At 47.6% G+C, this 27,609-nt stretch overlaps 1 protein-coding gene and 1 long non-coding RNA gene across 9 annotated transcripts in view; one reads left to right on the top strand and one right to left on the bottom strand.

Moving 5' to 3' along the window:
* The first annotated feature begins 2,828 nt into the window (after positions 1-2,828).
* Positions 2,829-27,609, top strand: part of GSN (gelsolin) — a 60,996-nt gene continuing 36,215 nt past the window's right edge. The window contains exon 1 of the mRNA XM_053282490.1: positions 2,829-2,981. The gene's annotated coding sequence lies outside the window, so the exon portion shown is untranslated. The remainder of the gene's footprint in view (positions 2,982-27,609) is intronic.
* On the bottom strand, positions 12,235-15,237 carry LOC128339035 (uncharacterized). Of its 8 annotated transcripts, none has more exons than XR_008312806.1 (4): positions 15,048-15,237; positions 14,664-14,802; positions 13,028-13,085; positions 12,235-12,520 (listed from the first exon to the last, which is right to left on the bottom strand). It is a non-coding gene; the product is annotated as an uncharacterized LOC128339035 (long non-coding RNA). The 8 variants fall into 8 exon arrangements; XR_008312805.1 differs by having other exon boundaries at positions 14,719-14,802; XR_008312812.1 differs by lacking the exon at positions 15,048-15,237 and adding an exon at positions 14,954-15,035.

Below are 27,609 nucleotides of genomic sequence, written 5' to 3'. Positions count from 1 at the left end.
ATTCCTCAGGGGATGACTGTACTTGTGAAAGTTCAATCATCCCAGCTAACCTCATGCTACCTCTCTTAATCCAAGTCCAGCAGTTGAACAGAGTGCACGTTTTGCTCCATAACTCCACTTCTACAAGGGCTAGAGATTAGCTTGCTTTTTTAAAAAATCCAGGCCAGTTCGGGTGAGATGCTTAAAACTGGGTGAAACCCGGAGTTCGGGTGGGGGGCATGGCAACTCTGTTTTCTGCATACTCCTAGCATGGTGTTTGCCTGTTTGTAGGCACACAAAACCATTGCCAACATCCCTCCCCCCCGTGGCAATGTTGTCCGCTAAGGTGGCCAGCTTTTTCCCTGGCAGAATTCTTCCGTCTTTGACAGCTTCATACCAAGGTGGGGGAAATCAGCTTTTTCCGACAAGCAGATGGGAAGACCATCACCTACCAGATTTCTGCCTGTTGAGAAGCTATGGAACAAGGCACAGGAGGAGGCTTGCCAGGAAAAATGGGCAAAAGCTGCGTGAGTCATCCTCTGATGCAACCGCTGACATCTGTGAAGGCTGTGCGATGATAACAACCTGCAAGGAACCGCAACCACTTCCTCTCGCAGCACCCATCGTTGTGGCTGATTTGACAACACGTCCAAGGAAAGGGATGCTCACTCGCATGCAGACACAAATCTGATCCTTGAGCAAGGGATTCTAAATAAGTTAGCAGGCCGCTCTCACCACGCAGCCCGATGCTTGCATCTAGGCAAATATCCGTTTCTACTCGGAAGTAAGCCCCGCTGAGTTCTCTGTGTGTGTGTGTGTCTGTGTGTCTGTTTAAGAATCAGGCTTGCAAACCGCTGTTCTGTCTCCGTTTGGGTAAGCTGCATCAATATGAGCAACTGAATGAGGTGGTGGGATATTGTGGTGTCAGGAACATAGGAACATATACCGAGGTGCCTTTTGCTGAGTCGGATGCTTGGTCCATCTAGCTCAGTATTGTCTTCACAGGCTGGCAGCGGCTTCTCCAAGGTTGCAGGCAGGAGTCTCTCTCAGCCCTATCTTGGAGATGCTGCCAGGGAGGGAACTTGGGACCTAGATGTTCTTCCCAGAGCGGCCCCATCCCCTGAAGGGAATAGTGTTCACACTTCTAGTCTCCCATTCAAATGCAATCCCTCTAAGGTGTGTGCTCGCACAGAAGTTTTGTTTTTGTTTTTAAGTCTGATATACCGAAAATCCGGTTCTTTGTCTGGGTGGTATCGACGTCAATGATATATGCCACACAGCGGAAAAGCTTTGAAAGTTTACTACTGCAGTTTTAGTAAGACAAAAGGGGCGATGCAACGCCCAAATCAATTGTAAATTCTACAGAGCTTCAAGTAACTATTTGTACATTTCTAAGCTCTTTGTTCTACATATCTATGACATAGCAATATATGGAAAGAAGACACTTTAGTAATTACATACGTAGATCAATCTCCATATGCATCAAAACATCAAGCAATTGACACAGCACTGACATACAACAGTCTCCAGAACTCTGTAATTCAGAGTTTGTCCTGCCCCTTTAGTTCAGTTCTTTGGCCTTATCTCGCCCAAGTGTCAACTGGTTTGTTATTGGAGAATGCTGGGGCCTCATAGGGCCTCTGTACATTGTTATCTTCCAAGGCTAAGATGTGCCTCCTTGGAGGAGTGAAACTAGCAATTCTAATTTACATTCGAAAGGTAACTAAGAGTTCAATATTTGGTCACGAAATGGTTGCGCTTAGGTTCAGTCCTTGGGCCTGTATGTAGTGTTGTCCTGTGTTAAATGTAGTTTTATGGGAATTGGGGTTCTGGGTTATATCAAGTTAATTTAAGATCCCACTCAGGTTGAATCAGGAAGGCATTCGGTATGCACGCGTGGAGACATGCTGCCCAGGACAAAACTCCTTCTGCACAGCAATGAAAAGGAACATTGGACTCTGGTCCGGCAAGGCTGCTGTTGATCACTAAATGGAGCCTCCCTGGGCAGGGGCAGTGTATCCGTGAATTCCCGACGCGGGAGCGAGGGGATACTAAGGGAGGGCTGTTGTCGTCATGCCCTCCTGCTGGCCTTCCTGGAAGGGAGGAGGGCTGGTCTTGTGGCTGCAAGCATGTGTGGTCCCCTTTGCTAAGCAGGGTCTGCCCTGATTTGCGTTCGAATGGGAGACTGCAGGCGAGCACTGTAAGAAATTCCCCTGAGGCCAGCTCAGTGGTAGAGCATCTGCTTTGTATGCAGAAGGCTCCAAGTTCCCTCCCTGGCAGCATCTCCAAGACAGGGCGAGAGAGAGACTCCTGCCTGCAGCCTCGGCTGCCAGAGGTGCACCCAGGTAATCTTGGAGCCTGGACCTAAAGCCCTTTGGACTGAGGCCCCCCCTCCTCTGCAAATGGAGCATCCTCCTCCTCCACCTGGCGACCACACCACCCGGGACAGACCAAAGAGGATTGGGGGGGGGCGGGCAGGGGGCTGTGGAGGCTCTGGCCATCGGCCCCGAAGTCCAGCGCTAAGCGCGCCTCTGGCTGCTGCCTGTCTGTGAAGACCATACTGAGCTCGACGGGCCCAGGGTCTGACTCGGTCGATGGCCGCGTCCCTGTGCGCCTCTCCGCTTTGCCTGGAGCTGCTGGAGCCGGCGGCCCTGCCTTGGGTCTGACCCAGCCGCGGTGCGCCTACTACCGGCGGCAGCCGCCCTCCCCGATCCCCTCTGCCTGCCTGCCTGCCTCCTTCCCAAGCCCAGCCGGCCACGGGCGGCGGCGAGGGGCTGTCCTTCTTCCCGCTGGAGGACTCCCCTGCTCGCCGCTTGCGAGTGGCCTAGAGCGCGGCGCCCCATTGCGCGCTGGGCGGGGCGCACGGAAGATGCCCAGCCCAGCCCAGCCCAGCCCAGCCCGCTCTTGCTCGCTCTGCCTCCCCTGCTGCTGCCTTCGGTGGGCTGGAAGCAGAAGAAGTTCCTTCTTGAGCGCCTCTTGGGTCCCCACTGCCGCCGCGCCAGGTAGGACCCCCCCTTCCCCTCCCCTCCCCACCCAGCAGGGACCCCGGAGGGCGGGCAGGGCGCAGCGGATCTCTCCAACCCGGGAGCGCAGCGCTTCCCAGAGGGCTGGAGACGAGTGGGGACGTGTCCGTCCCTCCCCCGCTGCTTGGGAGGATGCTCCAGGCAGGGGCGACGCGTGGCTGCCGCTGATGGGTGGGGGGAGATCTGGCTCCTTGTAAGCCGCGGGGGTGGGTGTGTGTCTAGGATTGGGCTATCCGTGCAACTTTGGGGAGGTAATCGGGGAGGGTCTGCGAAGGATCGTGTGTGCAGGGCTGGGGAGTCCCCCGGCTTGGGAAATCCCTGTGGTTGGGGGGCAGGAGGAAGAGGGGGGGGTGCCAGGCCCTGAAAGTTGGGGGGGGGCATAAAATGCGGGGGGGGGGGCAGGCAGCTTGCGACCTGAAGCACTGGTACTTCTTTGCAGAAAGAGGGAGGGCAGAGGAAAATGTCGAGGGGGGTCAGGAAAATGTCGAGGGGGGTCCGGATCCTTCGGATTGTGGAGTGTGCAACAGAGGGCACGCTCCGCTATGGGCCTGGAGTGTGCCCTATGTTGGGGGCACCAGGGGGGGAGGAGGAAGTGCCCCTCCCAGACAAGCAGTTTGCCCCCACATCCCATTGCTGGACCCCAGGGGAGGAAAAGCACTGTTGACATCCTTGGTTCTCTTTCTGCCCTCCATATAAGGGGCAGTTCCCCGCACTTTGTTAGTGACAGAGCTTTAGAGCTGGAAAGGAGAGCCAGTAGATTCCTTTGCGCGCGTGCACACACACACACACACACACACACACACACAAAATGCACTTAGTGGATTCCAGCAGCAACCACCCCCCCACTTTCCCCCCTGCTGTTGCCAACTGCCCTGTGCTGAAGGGTGACCCCTACAGCGTAAGAGGTGGGCGATGCTTGTTGCAGGATCCTGGAAGTTTTCTGCTCTCTGTAGTCTCACACCTACAACTAACTGCTGGCTTATCAGCACTGATTGAGGGTTCCCTGAAATGAGTTGAGCGGTACCCGAGGGTGGAGGCGGAGTGACTCTAACAGCTTCCGCTGAGATTTGAAGCCTGCAGGACAGACGTTACTCTCCCGTGTCCCTTGATCAAGAGGTAGGCAGAAAATAAACCAGGCCCCAAGGGATTCCTTCCACCACTTGCAGGAGAGATTGACAAGGGTTTTCTGTCTCCCAACCATAGCAAGTAAAATTGAGTTGTGTGTGGTTTTTTTTTCTTTTTCAAATCTCTGCTATGGCTGACCTTGTGCTCACAGTCACTTTTTCTTATCCTTTCTTTGACTGTATAATAATAGGAGTATTTGTTGATTGTCTTTGGCCAGATCTGGCTGCAGGATGGCTTGGCCGTTTAAAAAAAAAATGTGTTTGTGTCCTCGGTCTGGAGTGACTCCAGTGTAGATTTGAACGTATATATGCAGGTCAGTCCAGGGTGCAACTCTTGGAATGCATACAATAGATAATTTTCTCTAGCCTACTATTTTACACCAGGGTCAAATTGTCTCCCTCCCTTCCTCTCTCTCTCTCTTTCTTTTTCACTCTCGCTCCCTTTTTTGTTTCTCTTCCTTCCTTTCTCTCCTCTGTCCGTCTGTCTTTCTCTTTCTCTTCCCTTCTCTCTCCTCTCTCTCTCTCTCTTTCTTACTAAATTTCATTTTAAAGAGAAGGATAGAGGCAGATAACAGGGTGCCCAGAAACAAAGGAAGACCAGTTCCCCTTTTTATCTCGGCATTCTCTTATCTTTACGAGGCAGCTTTGGAAATCTTTCCATTGAAAGGCAGGATAAAAATACATGAAATAAAACAGTTGTGTAGAAGAAGATGTTTTTGGTATGCCTGTGGCCAGACAGCTTTAGTTGATTAATGATAAGAGTTTTAGCTGATTTGTCAGTTAATTAATTTTGCAACGGTGATAGATCAGATGAAGTGCAGCGTTCTCGCTCGGTACATACATAAGGGGTTCCCTCTTCTAAGCAAGGAGGGGGCTGTATGTAGCTCAGTGGTATAGTCCCTGCTTTGTACATAGAAGGTTCCATGTTCGATCTCTGACATCTCCAGGTAGAGATGGGGAAGACCCCTCTTGGAAACCTCAGAGAACTGCTGTAACAACAACTTCTCCTCCTCCTCCTCCTCCTCCTCCTCCTCCTCCTCCTTCTTCTTCTGTAACTTGCAACCTTTTGCATTTTCAAGCCATGAAATAAATAGGGGTTTTGGATTTGTCTTAAGACAGACCTTGATCTCTTGAGTTCCTCTGTGCATTTTTCCAGACAGAGGATGGCTCCATGCACTGATTCTAGTGCCTGAATCCATATGCGTGGATGCGTCAGTGGCTAGGATTTTACAGAATAACTTCAGAAGTGTGTTGAGAGTGGAATTCAACGGCCTAAGAATATTGGCGATTGGGGTTGAGGGGGAAGGGGCAACTCACTAGCCCTCAGGACTGCAAAGGTTCGCTTGAAAGTTTGCGAGTTTGGTAAAGTCCCACAAGCCAGAGCAGTTGCTGATCGGATTTCCTGTGTCTAGAGGGAGATATTTTGGTGCCATATATAGCACTGTGCTCATCCGTGATGACTCAGAAGCAGCCGAAATTATGAGCAATCGTAAAAATGGCATAATATATTGGGGAAATCCGCTGGAACATTTTCCTTATGAGGTGCACCTTGGATCGAAATAATTCCTTTTGTTGAAGAGCGGCATATAAATAATAGTCGTATTTGTATTTAGGCTTGTAAAGCCATGCATGCTGTGGAGAAGGTAGATAGTTTTTCTCTTTTTCTCTCCCAGCGCTCTGAGTCACTCGATGGAATGGGTTGGTAATAGATCCAGGACTGACGACAGAAAGTGCTTGTCCACTGAACACATAATTAACAAAGATGACTTTTCCCCTTAGCTAAGCAGGGTCTGCCCTGGTTGCATATGAATGGGAGACGATGTGTGAGCACTGTAAGATATTCCCCATCAGGGGATGGAGTCGCTCTGGGTAGAGCAGAAGGTTCCAAGTTCCCTCCCTGGCAGCATCTCCAAAATAGGGCTGGGAGAGACTCCTGCCTGCAACCTTGGAGAAGCCGCTGCCAGTCTGGGTAGACAATCCTGAGCTAGATGGACCAAAGGTCTGACTCAGTATATGACAGCTTCCTATGTTCCTACGTACCTGTGTAAGTTAAGAGAATTTGCTGCCCTAAGATTCCATGATGACCACTTGCTTTTTTTTGACCTTAAAAGAAGATTAGGCAGATTCATGGAGGGCTCTTAATAACCGTGAGAGCTTTACAGAGCCTCCATGTTCAGAAGCAGTGCATCTGAACTCCGGATGCTGTGGGGGGCAATAGCATTAGAAGGCTATTGCCTGCATGCTTGAGGGCTTCCCAGAGGCATATACAAATACAAATATGACTTTTATTTATATACCACTCTTCAACAAAAGTTCCCAAAGTGGTTTACAGAGAGAGAGAGAGAGAGAGAGACAGGGACACCAGTAATATATGGGAATGATATATGGGGCATCATGGCCATTAATGCTTTTCATAGGAATATAGGAAGCTGCCACATACTGAGTCAGACCCTTGGTCTATCTAGCTCAGGATTGTCTTCACAGACTGGCAGTGGCTTCTCCCAGGTTGCAGGCAGGGATCTCTCTCAGCCCAATCTTGGAGATGCTGCCAGGGAGGGAACTTGGAACCTTCTGATCTTCCCAAATCGGCTCCATCCCTGAAGGAGAATATCTTACTGTGCTCACACTTTGAGTCTCCAATTCAAATGCAACCAGGGCTGACCCTGCTTAGCTAAGGGGACAAGTCATGCTTGCTCCCACCAGACCAGCTCTCCTCCACAACCTAGGAACGACAACTGAGAAGGCCCGAGGGTTAGCACCCCTAACGTATACATGGGCACAACACCCCTCTCTCCCCCACAAGCACTCCAGGCCCCTTTTGAGTGGGCAGTGCTGGAGAACATTAGCCAGTGACTCTTGCTGTGTGCATCTTATTCAGTACAGATAAGCAGCCCAAAGTTCCCTGGGAGCTTTGATCCGAGTTCAACTTACTAGGAAGCTGTGGTCCGCCTTGCAGGGCTGTTGGAGGAGAGTAGCAAGTAGTGAGGAAGTTTTTTTTGCTACTGCTGCGTGCATGCCAGGAACAGAGCTGGATCCACGCTGACAGACCCAGGGAAGTCCCTCTCCTCTTCTGCGGTGTTCCAGCTCCAAAGCATCAATGTTAGCTAAAAAAAAATAACATCTCTCCAAGGCCCAAATATTTATTCTGATGTGTTTATTTAGGTGAGATATTTGTTAGCCGCTTTTCTATATACATATTTTAAAAGATAAGCAAAGTTGCATGCAACAGAAACAATGATGACAGTGGCATGAGAAACAGACCAGAGAATCTAACCCCTGCTAACTGAGCAGACACCTTTTGAAGTGGCTATTCTCTTCTGTTTAGCAGGAGGAGAGCAACTGGCCCTATCCAACCCCAGCACAGCATCCCTCCAGTGGCTGCTGTTGCTGGTGTCTGCCTTATGTTTCTTTTTGAATTGCGAGCCTTTGGGGACAGGGGATCATCGTGTTTAAGTATTAATTTTTCTATATAAACCGCTTTGAGAACTTTGGTTGAAGAGCAGTATATAAATATTCATAGTGGCAGTAGTAGTTGAATAGCCACCCAATGGCACAGCAGGGAAGTAACTTGCCTAGTGAGCCAGAGGTTGCCGGTTCGAATCCCTGCTGGTATGTTTCCCAGACTATGGGAAACGCCTATATTGGGCAGCAGCGATCTAGGAAGATGCTGAAAGGCATCGTCTCATACTGCGCGGGAGATGGCAATGGTCAACCCCTCCTGTGTTCTACCAAAGACAACCGCAGGGCTCTGTGAAGTCGACACCGACTCAACGGCACAACTTTCCTTTACTTTACTTAGTAGTAGAATATTGGCTAGGACATTGACTCCAGTGCAATTGCTGAGAGGTAGCCCTGCAGTAACATAGAAGGTCATGCAACTAGTCCTCATTATGTTGGGCTTAGCTGCACTGTGAATCTGGTGGAAAATGAACCTGTGTCCTGTACCAAATGTGAACCATGGGCACCATATTTACCCAAACAGAAGACGGCTCTGAATTTAAGAGCATATGTTAAGTTGTTATATTGAGTTGTGTGATGTGGTATGGCTGGTCAGAGACTGTAATAAAGTGATTTGATTTGAAGATGACTCCCTTAAAAATAGAGGTTAAATAGAGGTCTGGCGTGCTTCTGGTACCCTGTATACAGGTTAGACCTGTATTTACCCACAAGGAACAGGGGCCTGAATTTAAGATGACCCCCTGGTTTCTAACAGCAAAGAGTACGGGGGGAAACCTAGTCTTGGATTCAGGTAAATACAGAAGCCATTCACACAATCAAAAATCTGTGTTCTACCTGGGTTTGGGAGCTGTGTGTGCCCCCAATTTTCGGTTGTGTGGAAGCAGGTAAGAGGAAAACCTGCATAGAAGTGATTGTGTGGAAGCAAAGTAGGAGGAAAAGCTACCCACACGATCTTGCTTCTACCCAATCATTTCTACCCAGGTTTTCCTCTAACTTTGCTTCCACACAACCAAAAATTGGGAGTACACACAGCTCCCAGACCCGAGCAGAACACAAGTTTTTGATTGTGTGAATGACCTCACAGGCTTAAAAACAAAAAAACAAACCCACCCAAAACACAAGGGTTTAGGTTATTTTTAGGTTGTTCTTTCATACCAGTGACTTTTGGGGTGTGTGTGTGTGTTTTGAATTACAGAGGAAAGGTCTTCATGAATTCTACAAGCCCCACTTCTTGATTCACCCCCGTTGTAACCAAACTGTCGCCTTCTAAAAAGCAGCCACTAAGGGGTCTGGCATGCTTCTGGCTCCCTGGAATTTGAGCACTGGCGTTGAGCCCGAGAGTTCTCTCATATAACCTGCCTTTATCTGCAAACATCTCGGGTAGATACCCGTCTAACCGAATCTTGCTGGGCCTGTTCTTGGACTTCTCTGTAGCGAGCAGGAGTCTTTTTCTTTTTCTCTTTTTACTGCTGCAGCTGTGGATTTAATCCTGCTCAGGAACAGGAAGGTGAGAAAATGAGTCATGGTTCCTTGTAATCCACACCCACACCCACACTGAGTTCTCTCACAGATGGGGATCCCCGTCAGCCTTTATTGACTAGAAAAGTGAGGAGAGAGGTCCTGCCCTTGCCAAAAGCCAGTGGCAGAGACTGAGTTCTCTCTCCAGGCTGAGGATTTCCTCTTGTCCCTTTGGGGACTTTTGCAGAATTGAAACCCTGGTAGTGCTGAAGTGTTCCCAGGATCCCCCCAAATCTCCATCATTGTGGTCCAAGATGCACTCGACGTTCATACATGCGTGTTTATCACTTGGCAGATGTAACATCCAGCGCATGTGTGAATGGGCTGTCACAGATCTAGCACTGAAGACAGAACTTCATCCTCTCAAAAAGAATGCTTCTCTGTGGAGTCTGCCCACACAGTCAAATGCCAGTCTACAGGAACTGAATGTCGTACAACCAGCCCTTGGAGGGGGCCAGTGTTCCCTCTAAGGCGTGCACACATGCACATGCTCACATGTCTTTTGATGCCCACTCAGTTAATTTTAGATCCTGCTCAGGCTGAATTAGGAAGGCCCCATTCTGAATGCATGTGCGCGCACACTGCCTTGATACTGCCACCCAGAGCAAAACTAATTCTGTACACAGATGGGGAAAAAATGAGAGAGAACACTGGAAGGGGCTATTGCTACTTATCCATGCCGTCCATGTGCTCAGAGGGGAAATGATCTTTGCATTTTTTCCCCTTGCAACCATCTACTCTTATTAATAATCAAGAATATATATTTATATACCACTTTTCATGGTTTACGTAATAGAAGGCATGAGAAAAGTGTCCCCTGTGCTATAGGGATACACAATCTGAAAGGCAATACAAGGGAGATTCCAGCAAACACCACTGGAAGAGATGTTATACTGGCAGAATTGGGACAATTGTTGTCGTCCTGCTAAATATGTGAGCTGCCACTTAGGGACCTAGGAAGCTGCCATATACTGAGTCAGACCCTTGGTCCATCTAGCTCAGGATTGGATACCCAGGCTGGCAGCAGCTCCTCTAAGGATGCAGGCAGGAGTCTCTCTCAGCCCTATCTTGGAGATGCTGCCAAGGAGGGAACTTGGACCCTTCTGCTCTTCCCAGAGCGGCTCCATCCCGAGGGGAATCTCTTCCAGTGCTCACATTTCTAGTCTCCCATTCAGCTGCAACCAGGGCAGATCCTACTTAGCTAAGGGGACAAGTCATGCTTGCGACCACAAGACCAGCTCTCCTCTCCATTTCACTTGAAATGGCATCTCTTGGCCCAGTTAGCAGGGGGAAAGGGGGGCTCCCTTCTACCCATGGGAGGGGTCATAGCTTAGCAACAGAGCACATATTTTGCAGGTAGACGTAATAGAGATCCTGATCCCTTATCCCTTGTAGGGATTTATGGGGCCATAGTCCATTTTTTATCCCACCAGTTTTCTGCAGAAACTCTGTCAGTACAATGGAACGTAAAGCAACAGTCCATGAAACACACCCTGAACATTCTCAGGTAATCGTAGGATCTCAGTGTTTGGCTAACTACAAATGTTTTATAGGGTCTGTGGACAGTCTGCAGGATCAAACCCGCAGAGCAACTCTAAATATGTTTACTCAGCCACTCCACAGGTTACAATGCAGCGCCATTTAATGTTAGCCTGCCTTTTTTCTGCCGCAAATTATACCCAGGAGGGAAAGATCTGCAGTGTAAAATTAGCAAGGGAGGAGTTCTTAGTTCTTCCCTTTCCCCTGATGTTTCCCACCCCCCTTGGAAACCTCCTTCTCAAAGGCACTTTTCATTCGCTTTATGGGGATCCATTCCATATCTGAGAGCCGGCCTGGTTGGACTAGAGACCAAGGAAGCTGCCATATACTGAGTCAGACCATTGGTTTATCTAGCTCAGTATGGCCTTCACAGACTAGCAGCAGCTTCTCCAAGATTGCAGGCAGGAATCGCTCTCAGCCCTCTCTTGGAGATGCCAGAGAGGGAATTTGAAACCTTCTGCTCTTCCGCAGAGCGGCTCCATCCCCTGAGGGGAATATCTTACAATGCTCACACATGTAGTCTCCCATTCATATGCAACCAGGGCGGACCCTGCTTAGCTAAGGGGACAAGTCATGCTTGCTACCACAAGACCAGCTCTCCTCTCATTAATCCAGCCCCAAAACTCACTGGGTGACTCTGGGCCAGCCACTTATTTCTCAGCCTAGCCTACCTCGCAGGGTTGTTGTGGGATAAACACAACTCTGGGCTCCTTCGGAGGAAGAGCGGGATAGAAATGTGAAGATAGATAGATAGATAAATAAATAAATATGCAAGGGAAGGACACTTTAGGGACCTTAGCAGGGGTAATGGCGGGTGGGTGGGGGTCAGTTTTGGGGAGAAAGTAGCAGGTGAGGAAAGGGTTATGTGCCTTCCCAAGTTCTGAGGGTGGTTTGCAGCCGAAAAGTGTCTGCTGGGCTGTGGTTGTTACCTGCGGCCATGTTGTTATCTGCGGTTCAGCCCTCCAGGTCCACTGAGCTGGCACTAGTGCAAGCCTGTTTAGGATGGCAGCCCAAAACAGATCCATAGCTAATAGATTCCTGGGGCCACTGCAGAGAAGGCCCTGCTTTAGAAACTAGCCACTCTTGACTCTTTCAGAGCAAAGCCCATCCTCCAGAGCTCTAGGGCAGTAAGCAGAGATTTTTATGGCTGAAACATGGGACACTCTTGCAGTTCTTATCAGGGAGTGCAGGAAAGAAGAAACTGTTTCGATGAAGAATGATTGCATTGGTGGTAACTCCAGGGTACAGATGCAAAAGAAGCAGGTTCGCAGCCATGGGGACAGGATCAGATGCAATTTTTCCAGGGGAGGAACAAGCAACTACACCCTCGCAAATAACAGACCTGTTTGCAAGCTCTGAGATGTTTCAAGGGAACGCTTGGTTAGGGGAAAATGTCATTTTAGATGCCCTCCCCGCAAGAACCCACATAGGAATGCCTTTGGGGATGTTTTGTGGTTTCCAAGATTAAAGACTGAAGCTGCTGTTCCATTCCAGTTATTTTTTTGTGCTCTGTCAACTTAGCCTGTTTGCCTAAGAGCGTAAGTTCTGGAGTGCGTCTTTGAAACCCTTCAGAGATCTCAAGAGAGGATTGATTGATTGTATTGTATTTATTTATGTATTGCTAAATCTTTACCTTCCATTAAAACGATTCTCAAGGCCGTCTAGAAAGCGTTTAAAACACAAGGAGACTAATAAAACAGTTGATCGGAATATTAAATTGGGACTGTTGCAAATGGCTTACACCGCCCGTTCTGCCTCCTTGCTCCTCCTTCTGGCATTTCAGCAGCTGACCAGGGTGGAATTGATGATGGAGAGAGATGACTGGCAAATCCTTGTTTCCTTCAGCTTTCATGACCAATTCAGGCTGGTTGCCAGAAGCTGTTAAAAATAGCACAGAAGTACTTAATGCCAGGAACAGGCAGTGGCTTGAATGGGCAGCTAGCTTAAGATCCGTGCTTTCCTTTTCAAGACATTATTATTATTATTATTTATTAAAGCACCTTATGGAAGTCCTCTTTGACGCCTCTTCTTATCAGATTGTCAAGCGACGCATGTTGTATTGTCATAAATAAAGACGAAACGTTGCAAGAAATGAGCTTGATTTAAAATGCAGTGACTTAAACCCTATTTAAAATGTTTCCTAGGGAGAGTGTTTTAAAAAAAAGTTATGGGGATGACATGTGTCAAAGACGCCAAGGTAGGAAGTAAGACCCGCTCTGACTCAGCTGCTTGGAATGTTAACTTGCTTTTTTTGAATGTTATGAATCCATCTGACTTTGCTAACCAAGGACTTTCCATCCAGAATCCTTTTTCTCCCTGCCTATGCAGCAAACTTGGTTTCCTTTTCCCTGACCATCTAAATCCTTTTTCATATTCCAAACCTACCTTTCTGCATGATGCAAGATATATCGTTGGGGCTTGCTTGGAGGTGGGCGGGAGATTCCTGTTTTAAAAAACAAGGGGGAGGGATGGGGGGGGTATCATCTGGGCCATTTTATTTATTTATTTTGGTCCCTTCACCTTATATTTCTTAATAACGAAGTTAAATTATCTCAAGTTCTCTGGGCCTCCAGAGCAAATGCAAAAAACCACACAGAGAGTGAGAAAACAGGAAGCGTGCACTAAAATATCAGCAAAAAGGAGACCGCATCTCAAGCTATTACGAGGTCCTTTAATTAGTTGTCGATAATATTATGTGCCCAACGCTTTGGGCTGAAGCGTGTTGGGCATATAATATCTACCAATAATTAAAGGATGTATAATCTGTGTATATGTTCAAGGCACATACAGTGGTCTTTTTCCTATCTGTACCCTGCATTTGAGAGGTTGCTGGTTTGAATCCCCGCTGGTGTGTTTCCCAGAATATGGGAAACTCCTCTATCGGGCAGCAGCGATATAGGAAGATGCTGAAAGGCATCGTCTCATACTGCGCGGGAAGAGGCAATGGTCAACACTTCCTGTATTCTACCAAGAAAACCACATGGCTCTGTAATCGCCACGAGTCGACACCGACTCGACAGCACAACCTTTCCTGTTCCTTTCCTCTCAAATACTTCTATCCATGGGGGTCCACAGGATTGCAGCTTTGGACCCCCTCTGGAAAAAGTCCTGTGGACGCCCATGAGTACAGGCCCTCTCAAATGCAGGGTTGATTTACTAAGTGGCAACCAATGGTCCCTCGAACAGAAATTCCCAGCTGTTGTTGACTACAACTCCCAGCATCCTCAGCCAAAGCCCAGTGTAGCTAGGGATTCTGGGAGCTGTAGTCAGCAACATCTGGGATTCCCTCTTAGTGTTCCCTGTAAGGGGGAATCCCAGATGTTGTTGACTACAGCTCCCAGAATCCCTAGCTGCAGTGGGCTTTGACTGAGGATGCTGGGAGTTGTAGTCAACAGCTGGGATTTATTTTCCGTTACCGCGACGTGTATTTGACTGCTTTACCAAATGGTTATGTCTGCATTATCCTGAAGAGAAGCGAGCTGAGTTTTACCACAACTCCACCGGATCGTGGAGAAGCAGGGGAGGCAACGATTCCCCTTATATCTGACAGGAAGATACATGGGACATTTCACCAGACATCTTGCCACAGAATTGCACCCACTGTGTGGTCAAATCCTGCTCAGACCTTGGCAAGATAACACCTAGAGCTTTAACCACAGAACTGCACCTCGGTGTGACAAAACCCTCTTCACCCCTTGACAGGATGATAAAGGGAGCCCATGATCATTTTTTAATCATGTTTTGACCAAGGGACCACATGTTAAACCAAGAGACTGCGCCTGTTGTGTGGTAAACGCCTGCTCAGCTCTTGGGAGAAAGTTGCATAGAGCCCAATGACCATTTTGCCACACATTTTTACCACAGAACTGCACCTATTGTGTGGTAAGATCGCATTTTACCACATAATTTATTTATTTGTTTGTTTGTTTGATTGATTGATTGATTTTTATACCGCCCTTCCAAAATGGCTCAGGGCGGTTGACAATTAATTGCACCTTCTGTGTGGCAAAATCCTCCTCACCCCTTGAAGGCAAGATGATAAAGGGAGCTCATAACTGTTTCCCCACACGTTTTACCCCAAAACTGCACCGGCTGCATAGCAATTCCCATTCAGCCCTTGGCAGGAAGAGGCATGGAGCTCCTTGAAGGAAGAGCGGGATCTAAATGTAAAAATAATAATAATAAAAGATAATAATAACCATTTCCCCACACATTTTACCACAGAATTGCACCTTCCGTGTGGCAAAACCCTCCTCACCCCTTGGCAAGATGATAAATGGGGCCCACCACCATTTTACCACACATTTTTACCACGGGACTGAACCAGCTGCTTCGCTTAATCCTGCCCAGCCCTTGGCAGGCAGCAGGTGCATGGAGCCCACGTCCATTTCCCCACACATTTTACCACAGAATTGCAGCTTCCGCGTGGCAAAATTCTCCTCACCCCTTGGAAAGAGGGACCAGCAGCAAGCACTGGGATAGTTTCTGTGTGGGCTCAGGCTCCTAGATTACCAACTGATTTTCATTCATTTTGGTGGATAATTATAATTATTTTATTTTTTTTTATTTATTTATTTATTTATTTACATTTTCTCTCCCGCTCTTCCTCCAAGGAGCCCAGAGCGGTGTACTACATACTTCGGCTTCTCCTCACAACAACCCTGTGAGGTCGGTTAGGCTGAGAGAAAAGCGACTGGCTCAGAGTCACCCAGCAAGTATCGTGGCCGAATGGGGATTTGAACTCGGGTCTCCCCAGGCTATCTGGATTCCTCCCTTCCGGTTCAGCCTTCTGCACTGGATTGCAGCTGGGAGTTCGGGGTAAAAATCCCTGTTGTTCCAAAGCTTCTCAAATGGGCTTTGGGCAAGTTTTTCCTGTTACTCTCCTTTGGCCTCCACCGCAGGCTTCCTGAGAAATTTTGCAAGCTGCTAACAATGGAGATAACCACCGGTTACCTCTCCTCAGCATCTGGCCCTTGGAGATTTATTGCCCTTGGATGTAGAAGTTCCATGTTTACTACTACTATTATTATTATTTATTATGTATTAAATTTATATCCCGCTCTTCCTCCAAGGAGCCCAGAGCGGTGTACTACATACTTGAGTTTCTCCTCACAACAACCCTGTGAAGTAGGTTAGGCTGAGAGAGAAGTGACTGGCCCAGAGTCACCCAGCTAGTTTCATGGCTGAATGGGGATTTGAACTCGGGTCTCCCCGGTCGCCAGTGATGGTTGAAGATAGCCTATCCTCCATTAATTGCTCCAGTCCTGTGGAAAAGCGGTCTGTGCCAGTGGCCATTGCCGTATCATGTAGCATGGAGTTCTGCAAGTGAACCCTGGCTTGCATGAAGCAATACTTACTTTCATTTGATTTAAATGTACAGGACTGCCACCCCATTTCAATGGATGAGCCTCAAATCTGTTGTGTAGAGGTGAGGGTGGGGATAATTTTCTTTATCCTTTCCCTCCCACATAATTGTATAAACCTCTATCGGGTACCCCACAATACTGTATATACAATAAACAATCACACAGTATATACAATAAACATATTTACCCTTTTAAAATAACAAAAAATGTTCCAGCCCTCTGGCCATTTCAGCCTCTGTCCTGCCTAAGCTTGTTGGAATGGGGCTGAAAATTTAGCCTATAAGTTACAAAAACAGACATGTGGAGCCTGTTTGCATATTCTGTGTAACTCATATTTCAAACACACTGAACTTGCCTCAGGCTGGGAACGTAGTCTCTAACCCAGGCTGCATTCCTCAGCATAAACACAGCTATGTGTTTATGTGTGCAAACTTGGAAATAAATTCTCCCTAGTTCAGAGATGCTTACTTTTAAAATAAGCATTGCAGCCTTAACAGTCGAGACTTTGGTTTGGGGCAGTATAAAAATCCATTAAATAAAATTTTTAAAATCCATTAAAATAAATAAACAGGAATCATATTCTGCAAGATCCAACTGTAATCATGTCCTGCAAGATTCAACCGAGACACCTGTCTTATTCAGTGTCTCATCCTGTCGGAAATACTCCCTACTAATAACCCTACAATGCAACAAACTGTATGAAGAAAGTGGAACTCAGTGAAAGCTTATATTTTAATTTTTTAAAAAGCAGTCCAAGCAGAATTTGGCCGAAGATTCAAGGTGCATCTCACACTGGTGTACCTTGAGATACGCTTCCACAGGTAGTTAGTTGACAGAATGCTGTATCGGTGGAAGAGCCCTATACAGTTGTCTGGTCCACTTTTAATGGATCCAGCCATGTAAATAAATTCCCAAGTTACTAACCCACAGCAGTTCTTACTTTTAATGGATCCAGCCTTGTAAATAAGTCCTCAAGTTACTAGTCCACAGGAGTTCTTACTAGCCTGGTCCTCTGTGATTGCCACACATCCATATCTTCAGCCATTTGTGACTTGAAAGAGCCAGCTTGCCCACCTGATGATTACCTGGAAAAGATGCTTCCTTGCCCACAACCAGCCAGGTGAGCGTCTTGTTATAAACTTGGATTATTAAACCAACTTGCAACCTCGGGAAACAGAAACGTAGGAAGCTGCCTTATATGGAGTCAGACCATTGTTCCATCCAGCTCAGTACTGTATTATTATTCATTTATTTTATTTATTGCATTTTATATCCCACTCTTCATCCAAGGAGCCCAGAGCAGTGTACTACATACTTAAGTTTCTCCTCACAACAACCCTGTGAAGTAGGTTAGGCTGAGAGAGAAGTGACTGGCCCAGAGTCACCCAGCTAGTTTCATGGCTGAATGGGGATTTGAACTCGGGACTCCCTGGTCCTAGTCCAGCACTCTAACCACTACACCACACTAGTGTCTACTCCAAGGCTGCTCAACTTCAGCCCTCCTGCAGACGTTGGCCTACAATTCTCATGATCTCTAGCTATTGGCCACTGTGGCTGGGGATTATGGGAGTTGTAGTCCAAAAACTGCTGGGGGGTCTACGTTGAGCAGGCCTGGTCTACTTTGACTGGCAGTGGTTTCAGGCAGGAATCCCTCCCAGCTCCTTCTGGAGATGCTGCTTCCTGGGCTTGAACCTGCATGCAAAGAAGATGCTCAACCCCATCCCTATATGCCCTCATTGTGACCCCCCAGAGGCGTCCTTGTGAATCTAGAAGCCGTAACCCACTCATTTCAGCAAGCTGAGCTGAAAGGACAGCTCCTTTGTGTGAGTTTCACAAGGGAAAGCCTAACAAAACGTTCCCTAAATAAATAAAGGAGCTTGGGATGTGCGTGTGTTCACGAAAGTTGACCCCTTGAACCCCACCATGCTAATAATAGCTGGAATTGGCCAAGTCGGACCAGCTACTGGTGCTGAACTATTTCCATTCAAAAGCACGGCCTGCATAAATAATCTGTGCATGTTTACCGAAAGTCTCTAAAGTATCTAGGGAAGTGTTCCATTTGAGTTCTGCTGCTGGTTCTTTGCAGATCTAAGCGCCCGATGCTGAGCGCAGTTAAGCCTGCAGATCACCCCGTTGCCGTCAGTGGGCTTAGCTGCCCCTAATTCTGTGCAGGATCCAGTCCTAATTGATACGACATTATTGAAGATGATCTTGGTAACTGCACCAGCCTGGGAATCACATCAAAGCCTTGTCCCACGGCATCGATTTGAACGTGAACAAACATTAACTTGGAGGGGATCAGAACGAAATCCCCAGAGTGTTCAGTTCCGTCTTTATTTTGCACATCAAATTAGAAAAAGACTCATTATGGGTTGAATCAGCAGACAGATTAGAAATTGGGAGTGTTTGTGATTCTGTACAGCAGATCCTGCGCTAAAAGTAGAAAATCCACACCAAAGTCTCCCACATTCCATGCCACGTCAGGTTGAATTCTGTGTCTGCTTAAATCATGCACGTTAGGAACATAAGAAAGCGGTCTTATCCTGAGTCAGACCACTGGTCGATCTAGCACCATATTGTCTACACTGACTGGCAGCGTCTCTCCAAGGTTTCAGGCAGGAATCTCTCCCAGCCCTACCTGGAGATGCTGCCAGCTAGTGAATCTGGGACCTTCTGCATGCAGTCAGTGCAGATGCTCTTCCACTCAGCTATGGCGCCATCACCTATGAGGATCTTACAATGCTCACATGTCTTCATCCATTCAAATGCAAACCAAGGCAGACCCAGCTTAGCAAAGGGGACAATTCCTGCTGCTTCCACAAGACCAGCTCTCTTCCCTTGCTTGCATAACGGCATAGCTATGAGAAGAGCTAGGCAAGGAACAAAGTGTTAGAAAACTCAAGCGCCATCCCCGACTACTGATATCCTACTGATATCTTATCCAGTCGGATACTGATATCCAACTACTGATATCTCTTCCCATGGCTGCTGAGGTTTTTGCACAGGAGCCCTACCCAGAAAAAAGTTGGCACCGTACAATGTTCTGTGTGCTGCTTCTTACCTGCCAGGGTGACATGGATGGGTCCAATCGTTTCAGTTTCCATTCATTCCCAACATGAACGCATATGACCAGTTAGTTTTTCTCCAAAGCAGGGTTTCCTAAATGTCTTGGAAGCTTGACATGTGTACCTGAACAAAGCTTGACTTTAGAATGTGTAGGAAAAAGCATCCCCCTCTTTCAGAGGAGCCCACACATCCCATACAGTATGTGTCTCTGCATGAGTCGCTGTTCTGAATGTGCCTGCTGATTGAAATGGCAAAAGCACAGAGCACTGACTCATGTTTAGAGGCAAGAGACAATTTCATCTGAGAGCAGATAAGTCCCTGTAGTGTGGGCAGGGAAACAATTTAAACCACCCAATCAGGATCAATATGAGAAGAGGCAAAATGGCCCCACACTGAATGCAGACTGAAGTCAAGCCAGAACAGCTACTCATTCAGAGAGGCAGTGGATGGCCTCCCTTGTGGATAATTTGGGTTCATAAGAGCCAAATGTTTGAATTGGACCTTTCCCCCCAGTGTCCTTTCAGCAGTTCTCTCATGGGATCAAGTTTGTCTCTTTTACGCTAAACCAAGTTGTCCTTTGGAAGAAATTTTTCCAGAAAATCTGCCAAGGGAACTTCTACAATGCCCTACAATTCCTTCGCTCCGTGCTCCAACCACAAGACTATAATCCAGATGCCTCTCAGTCCTGGAAATTTCAGCCCTATGCAAAGCTGTTGCAGAGATGGGAGGGGGGAGAGAGAGAGAGAAAACCACTTGCCCATATTAGGAACTTGCCCGCACTGAATTAGGAAACCATCCGAGAGGCGGATATTTAAAGAGATCAGCTTAGCAAATGTTTCCACCAAACTGGCGAAAAAAAGAGAAAAAAATCCCAGCTATATTTTTCAACCTCAGCTGCTGGAGGGGCAGAATTAAAACTTGGGTTGCCAGATGTTCCTGATTTGAAAAGGTTGGCCTCTCTTGCAGAATGTCAAAGCCTGCAGAGAACAACGGTTACTTATTTCTCTCCTCCGCTCCTCCGGGAACACTGCCGCTTTGTGGGATGAATGCAGCAATTTCACAGTCTCTCTGTGTTTAGATTTGTGATCTGGCAACTCCCGTTTGGGAATGCAAGCTGCAAGAAGATGATTGGAACCTCGTGGTTTGTATGCTTCTTCCTCTCCGAACTGTGTCAGTCTTTCTGCACTGTCTTAAATTAGAACTGAAACACTGTATTTAAAACAAAAAAACAAAAACAGAAGACTCTGAAAGCCAAGAGGTTGCATTCAACAAGGATTTTCAACATGTTCTGCATGCTTACTGTGCATCTGTGGGCTTGTGTGGGATTGTCTGTCCTCAGAACCCCAGTTGTTTGCTCCAAATTGAGGGCTGCATAATTTTGGACTACAAATCCCATCATCTCTGATTATTGGCCATTGGGGCTGGGGACGATGGGAGCTGTGGTCCAAAAACAGCCAGAGGGCCAAAGTTGTGCCGCTTTTATTTACAAGTACAAATATGAAGGGCTTAATTAAGCCCTTATGATTGGGAAGAAAAGCCTGGAAACCCTGAGCAAACCTAAGAATCACCTTGAAGGGTTGGACCATGGTCTGAATCGGCCCAGCGTTCAGTTTGGTTTCCAGCAAGGGGGAAGCTCGCAAGCTGGACTTGAAAGCAATAACCGTTTCTGTTTGCTCTCCGAATCCAGTATCCAAAGGTATGCTGCAACTCTACATGGAGGTTCCATTCAGCGATCATGAGTCATCGTTTTGAGTCAGGGCGTCGCCACGTTATTTTCTGCTTGAGGTTTGGCTTCTGCTTTTTGCTTCTTCAAAGAGAAGAGGAAAGAGGGAGATAGAGAGAGGAGCAGTGCACTCAAAAGAGGTTGCATAAGAGCCGAAGAGGTGGCTAGATCGCACTGTTTTCACATACAAGATTGCAAATTACAACAGGGAGAATGTTGCAGTGTACAGATTGGATACGTGCATATGTGTTCCATGCAACATAGGAAGCTGCCTTCTACTGAGTCAGACCCTTGGTCCATCTTGCTCAGTATTGTCCACACTGACTGGCAGCAGCTCTCCAAGGGTTCAGGCAGGAGTCTCTCCCAGCCCTACCTGGAGATGCTGCCAGGGATTGAACCTGGGACCTCCTGCGTGCAAGGCAGATGCTCTCCCACTGAGTTACGGCCCCATCCCCAAAGATTCCGAAAGAAAGGTAAAAAATGGAATATTTATGATGGATATTTATTTACGACAAGCATTTATATACCGCTTTTCAATCAAAGTTCCCAAAGCGGTTTACATGGATATACATAAATAACTAAAATGTCTCCCTGTCCCCAAAGGGCTCACAATCTTTAAAAAAAAAAAAAAAAAAAGACACCAGCAACAGCCACTGGAGAGATGCTGTGCTGGGGATGGGCAGGATCAATTGATGATATCTCTGTTATTATTTTTTACATCTCTAAGACATTCTGCTCTCTTTTCCTATTGGAACTGTGGCCAGACCTTGATTAAAATTCCACAGGGCTGCTAGTGGCCAGGTTTGGCCCATTGGTTGCCCATTTGTCAGCCTGGTCTGTATAACAGAATATGAACTTTGTGCTTAATCGGACAGCGTGATGCTCTGAGTTTGTTCAGAGGGTGGACGAGCTGTGCGGCTGGCTGGCTCCGCGAGCTCCCGGCTGTGCTTGTGGGTGGGGTGTGTCTTTAGGATGGAGTTTTGTGTTGTCTTAGGGTGTTTGCTTAGGCTGTGTTCTGTCAACCTGAGTGCATAAACCTCCGTGACTTCTCCGCCAAGTTCTCTGATGTGGAAGATAGGCCAGGTCCATACATACAGGTCAGTGTCTGATGTCCCAGCGACTGACTTGCATTGTGATCTTGTCTCTTTGGACACCTGTGGTTTTTGCATCCAGGTTGTATCACTTCAGGCTGCGGAACAGGGCTCTCGGGAATAAATATTCCTCCATTAAAGACAGTGCACAGAGAAAATGAAGGTGTCAGGCAGATGCTGACTACAGCTTCCATAATCCCCTGCCAAAGGCCATTGCAGCTGGGAATTATGGGAGTTGTAGTCAACAGCATCTGGGAGTCCCTGTGATAGGGAACCCCGGTGTCACGGAAAATGCTTGGCCTGAACCCTTTTCCGTGCAATGCTTATTTTCTAGGCACATATAGTTTAGAAACTGCTTAGCACATTATCCAGTGGTGAAAAAGTTGACTTTTGTGTTTATATGGGCCAGGATACTGCTGTCACTCAGCACAGGACTTGCATGAACCTGCCAGAAACACACATCGGAACTTAGGAAACTGCCTCATACTGAGTCAGACCCTTGGTCCATCTAGCCCAGTATTGTCCACACTGACTGGCAGCAGCTCTCCAAGGTCACAGGCAGGTGTCTTTCCTGGCCTTACCTGGAGATGCTGCCAGGGATGGAACCTGGGACCTTCTGCATGCAAAGCAGATCCTCTCCCACTGAGCTACGGCCCCATATTGTACAGTGCTTACATGTAGTCTCCCATCCAAATGCAAACCAAGGCAGACTCTGCTTAGCAAAGCAAAAAAATTCATTATTGCTGCTGAGAAATGCATCATCTCCTCCTCCATTTGCTGCCTGCAAAAGCAGGTCCATGTAGTAAAATGTTTACTTTTTCCAGAGGCACGTTTCTTATTCTGAACTCTTGTTTTTAAAAACATTTTTGCTTCCTGTTAAATGCTGGAAGGAAAATCAATAGAGCTTGAGTGCCCTCTGCTGGTCCAATGCTGAATCGGACTGTTCAAAACCCTGGCTGCTAACGATCTTCAAAACTTCAAAAACAGCTTGCGGTTCTGCCCGAAAGAAAACTTCAAAGCACTTTTGGGTGCCTTTTCGTTAAGTCCTATGCTAGCCGGAATGCATTCTTCCAACAAAACTCACTTTGTATTCAAACAATGGTCAGTAATACGTGCCGGTTGTTGGTTCAGGTTGGAAGTGGGTGGCAGGTCTCGTTTGTAGCTCTAAATGCATTTTCCATTCTCGGTCTCCTAGGTGAAAAAGAAGTAGGCGCCTATTGTCACTGGCAGCTTAAAGAGCCAGACAAAGGAAGCAACTTGATATTAGCTGGTAACTTGGGCAGAAGCTTTAGCTCAGGGGTTAAGTGCATGCTTTGTATTCAGAAGTCACCCAGGCTCCATTTACAGGTAAGGCCAAGGAAGACTGAAGGTGCTGCTGCCAGTCAGTGTCGGCAAAGATCCTGAGGAGCTGCTGCCAGTCAGTGTCGGCAGTGCTAAGCTCGATGGAATAAGGGTCTGACTCAGTATAGGGTGGTCGTTGCCTAGATTGTAGGGATCAGTGACAGAGCATGGCTACAGAAAGGTCCCAGGTTCAATCCTTGGCAGCAGGGTTCCCTCTTAACAGGGATTCCCAGATGTTGTGGATGACAATTCCCAGAATCCCCAAGCAGAAGCCACTGCAGCTGAGGATTCTGGGAGTGGTAGTCAGCAGCATCTGGAAATCCCTGTGAGAGGGAACCCTGCTTGGCAGCATCTCCAGGTAGGACTGGCAAAGTCTGAAGCCTTGGAGAGCTGCTGCCAGTCAGTGCGGGCATTACTAAGCTAGGTGGTCCAAGCCTCAGTATAAGGTGTAGGTGCATAGGAGGTCCCAGGTTCAGTTTAGGAGATCCGGTGGAAGGCTCTTAGAGGGCCGGTGATGGGGAAGAGCCTTTTCTGGAGACCTTGGAGAGCTGCTGCTGCCAGCCAGAGTAGCACTGGGTTCGGTGGACCAATGGCTTGACTGGGAACACACTGCTTCATATTTGGAAGAATATTTATGGACGGCTTTTCAACGGACAGCTCACAAAGCCGTTGGCATCGTGAAAAAGAATGAGGCGTGTTTCCCCCTGTCTTAAGGAGGCTCACAGTCTAAAAATGGAAGCAACAGTCGCTGGGCGAGATGTTGCTCTCTGGGCTGCCAAAGGACAGAGGCTCCCCCTTTGCTCAACAGGAGAGGGCCGCCATTTTGAACTGGGGCCACTCTTCCATTATTCATGGAGCATCTGCCCTACCAGCATTCCAAGCAAAGCCGTCCCCGTGGCAACAGCCCTGAGGAGATAGTTCCCTGCCCCAACGAGGCTCCCAAACAAAGAGACCCCAGCGGGATGCGATGCTGGGCTGAAGAGGGACAGTTCCTCCCCTGCTTGCTCAACAGAAGAGGGCCGCCATTTTGAACGAGTGCTCCTTGGCCCGGTGAGCAGGGGGCCACTTCTTAAGGCTGAGCTTTGCCGGAGGGGGCCGCTCCTCCATTATTCATGGAGCATCCGCCCACCCAGCATGCCAAGCAGAGACGTCGCCATGGCAACAGCCCTGAGGAGATGGCTCCCTGCCCCAGCGAGGCTCCCAAACAGAGAGACCCCAGCAAGAGCCTCTAGAGGGATGCGATACTGGGCTGGAGAACGACAGTGGCTAGATACAAGAGGGCCGCCATTTTGAAAAGGCGCCCAGTGAGCAGGGCTCATTCCCAAACGGTGCTGTGCCACAAGCAAGCCTGAAGATGGTTCTCTGCCCCCAAAGGGGTCACAATCTAAAAAGAAGTGCAAGGAAGACCCCAGCAACAGCCACTCGAAGGACGTTTTGCTGGGCTGAAGAGGGACCCCTGCTGAATAGAAGAGAGCCTCCATTTTGAACAGGTGCCCGTTGGCCCAGTTAAAGCAGCCCCCCAACAAAGCTGGCCTTTGCCTGAGGGGGCTGCTCATCTTATTATTTCTGGAGCACCTTTGCACCCTGCTTGCCACCCCCCAAAGTCCCCAAAGCTGTTTCCACGGCAACAGCCATGAGAAGATGGTTCCCTGCCCCAAGGGGCTCCCAGTCTAAGAAGAGACCCTGTCATCAACCCTTGGAGAGACTCTGTGCTGGGCTGCATAAGGACAGTTGCTCCCCCCACCGCCCCCCGCTCAAGAGAAGAGACCCACCACTTTCAAAGGTGTCGCCGCGGTTAGCTGTGCATTTGTATATATTCATCACGGATCTCACCGCCAGTGGCAAACCCAGGCAGGTTTGGAGGCCTAGAAGGACCAGAATTTGGCCCGCATGAAGTAGAATCACAGGCTTGAAATGGCCATTTGGTTGCAGGTGTGTGGTTGTGTATTTGAATCCTGCTCTGTGTAAAACAACAACAGTAACAAAACAAAAAAAAACTCCTTACAAGCAGAAAACGAGGACATCAAGGAGCAGGCTGGATTGGGACCTTCCTCCCTGAGGTGCTAGCTTTCTACAGGCGACAGTGTTTCATGTAAGGGGACTGTTTGGAAATGGGACCTCTCGCCTTCAGCATGAAGTGATATGAACCTCTCTAACATCCCTGTGCTACATGCGGGCACAATCTAGCCAAGGGTTCGACTTCCAGGTGGTTTCAGCGGGGAAGAGAGTTAAGCTCTCCTCTTTCCTTCTGTAGGTGTCCCCATGACTGAAATCTAGATGGCAAGTTTTTGGGATGGCAGTGACTGTGTGTGCGTGTGTGTGCTCATTTACTAGGTAAATTTTTCTGTGCATTGCCAGCACTATATACAAAATATACATTATTATTATTATTATTATTATTATTATTATTATTATTATTATTTCTTGTTTACACAGTCAGACAGGTGTTATTGACTGGTTTGTTTTATCCAGACATCAAGTCTTTCCCAAGGACCTAGGATGGCTGAATTTTATTATCAGTATTGTTGTTATTATTATAGATATCATCGCAAAATATAGGCTGTTCCCAGTAAAGCTGCTTTTTGTAATTGGCTGGTGGTGATTTCTGTGGCCCCTATGGTGTTGAGGTGCTCTTCAAGGTCTTTTGGAACTGCACCCAGGGCGCCAATGACCACTGGGATTATTTGGGCCTTTTTCTGCCACAGCCTTTCAATTGCAATTTGTAGATCTTTGTATTTGGTGATTTTTCTATTTCTTTTTCTTCTATTCTGCTATCCCCTGGTATTGCTATGTCGATTATTTTAACTTGCTTTTCTTTCTTCTTGACTACAGTGATATCTGGTGTATTGTGTGGCAGATGTTTGTCTGTTTGTAGTCGGAAGTCCCATAATATTTTTACATCTTCATTTTCTTCAACTTTTTCAATTTTATGGTCCCACCAATTTTTGGCTACAGGTAGCTTGTATTTTTTGCAGATGTTCCAGGGTATCACCTCTGCTACCTTGTCATGCCTTTGTTTGTAGTCAGTCTATGCAATCTTTTAACAACATTATTATTATTATTATTATTATTATTATTATTATTCAACTTCCTGTCTTCCTGCTCTTTATGCACAGCTCATTTACTATGTAAATTATTCTGTGCATTGATGGTGCTATATACATAATGTATATTATTATTATATTCCTGCTTTTTATTCACGTGGAAAAATTTGAAAGGGATTAAAAAGCACTTGTCTGTTCCCTAGTTCCTCTTTTTAAACTCTTGGCAGCTTTAGTTGGCAGAATGTTTGAACAAAATCTTTGTGATCATTCTGACGCAATGAATTATTGCTCAAGTGGACTTTTCAGACTGCCCTCTCTGAAAACACCTTTTGGCATAGCTTTTGAACAGCCTGGAGGCTTTGCAACGCCACAGATCAGCTGCTTTGAGTAGAACCCCTGCCGACTGAGACAGCTGACTTTCAATAAGGGGGAATTTTCCCCTCACCACCTGCAAATTCAGCTGTGTTTGGTTTTCAGGATGTAAGTAAAGTAAAGTTGTGCCATCGAGTCGGTGTCGACTCCTGGCGACCATAGAGCAGCCATGTGGGTTTCTTTGGTAGAATACAGGAGGTACATAGGAACATAGGAAGCTGCCATATACTGAGTCAGACCATTGGTCTATCTAGCTCAGTATTGTCTTCACAGACTGGTAGTGGCTTCTCCAAGGTTGCAGGCAGGAGTCTCTCTCAGCCCTATCTTGGAGATGCTGCCCAGGAGAAGGGAACTTGGAACCTTCTGCTCTTCCCAGAGTGGCTTCATCCCCTGAGGGGAATATCTTGCAGGGCTCACACTTCTAGTCTCCCTTTCATATGCAACCAGGGCGGACCCTGCTTAGCTAGGGGGACAAGTCATGCTTGCTACCACAAGACCAGCTCTCCATGTATTATGAGCCACCTAATGGCACAGTGGGGAAATGACTTGATTAGCAGCCAGAAGTTGCTGGTTCGAATCCCCGCTGTTTCTCAGACTATGGGAAACACCTAGATCAGGCAGCAGCAATCTAGGAAGATGCCGAAAGGCATCATCTCACACTGTGAGGGAGGAGGCAATGGCAAACCGCTCCTGTATTCTACCAAAGACAACCACAGGGCTCTGTGGTCAACACTGACTCGACACCGACTCGACAGCACAACTTTACCTTACATACTATTATATCAGCTGGAAAGGTAAACTATGGGGAGCTGCTGCCTGCCTGGGTTTTAGAGCACCAAAGAAGGGTCATGCCTCCCGCTTCTGAAAACCTTGAGCCAGATCTATGGGTAGATCTCTCTCTCTCTCTCTCTCTCTCTCTCTCTCTCTCTCTCTCTCTCTCTCTCTCTCTCTCTCTCTCTCTGGA

The sequence above is a fragment of the Hemicordylus capensis genome, chromosome 17 (genome assembly GCF_027244095.1).
Source record: "Hemicordylus capensis ecotype Gifberg chromosome 17, rHemCap1.1.pri, whole genome shotgun sequence".
Taxonomy (NCBI): domain Eukaryota; kingdom Metazoa; phylum Chordata; class Lepidosauria; order Squamata; family Cordylidae; genus Hemicordylus; species Hemicordylus capensis.
Note: the sequence above shows the minus strand (reverse complement) of the source record. Positions and strands in the feature narration are given on the sequence as shown.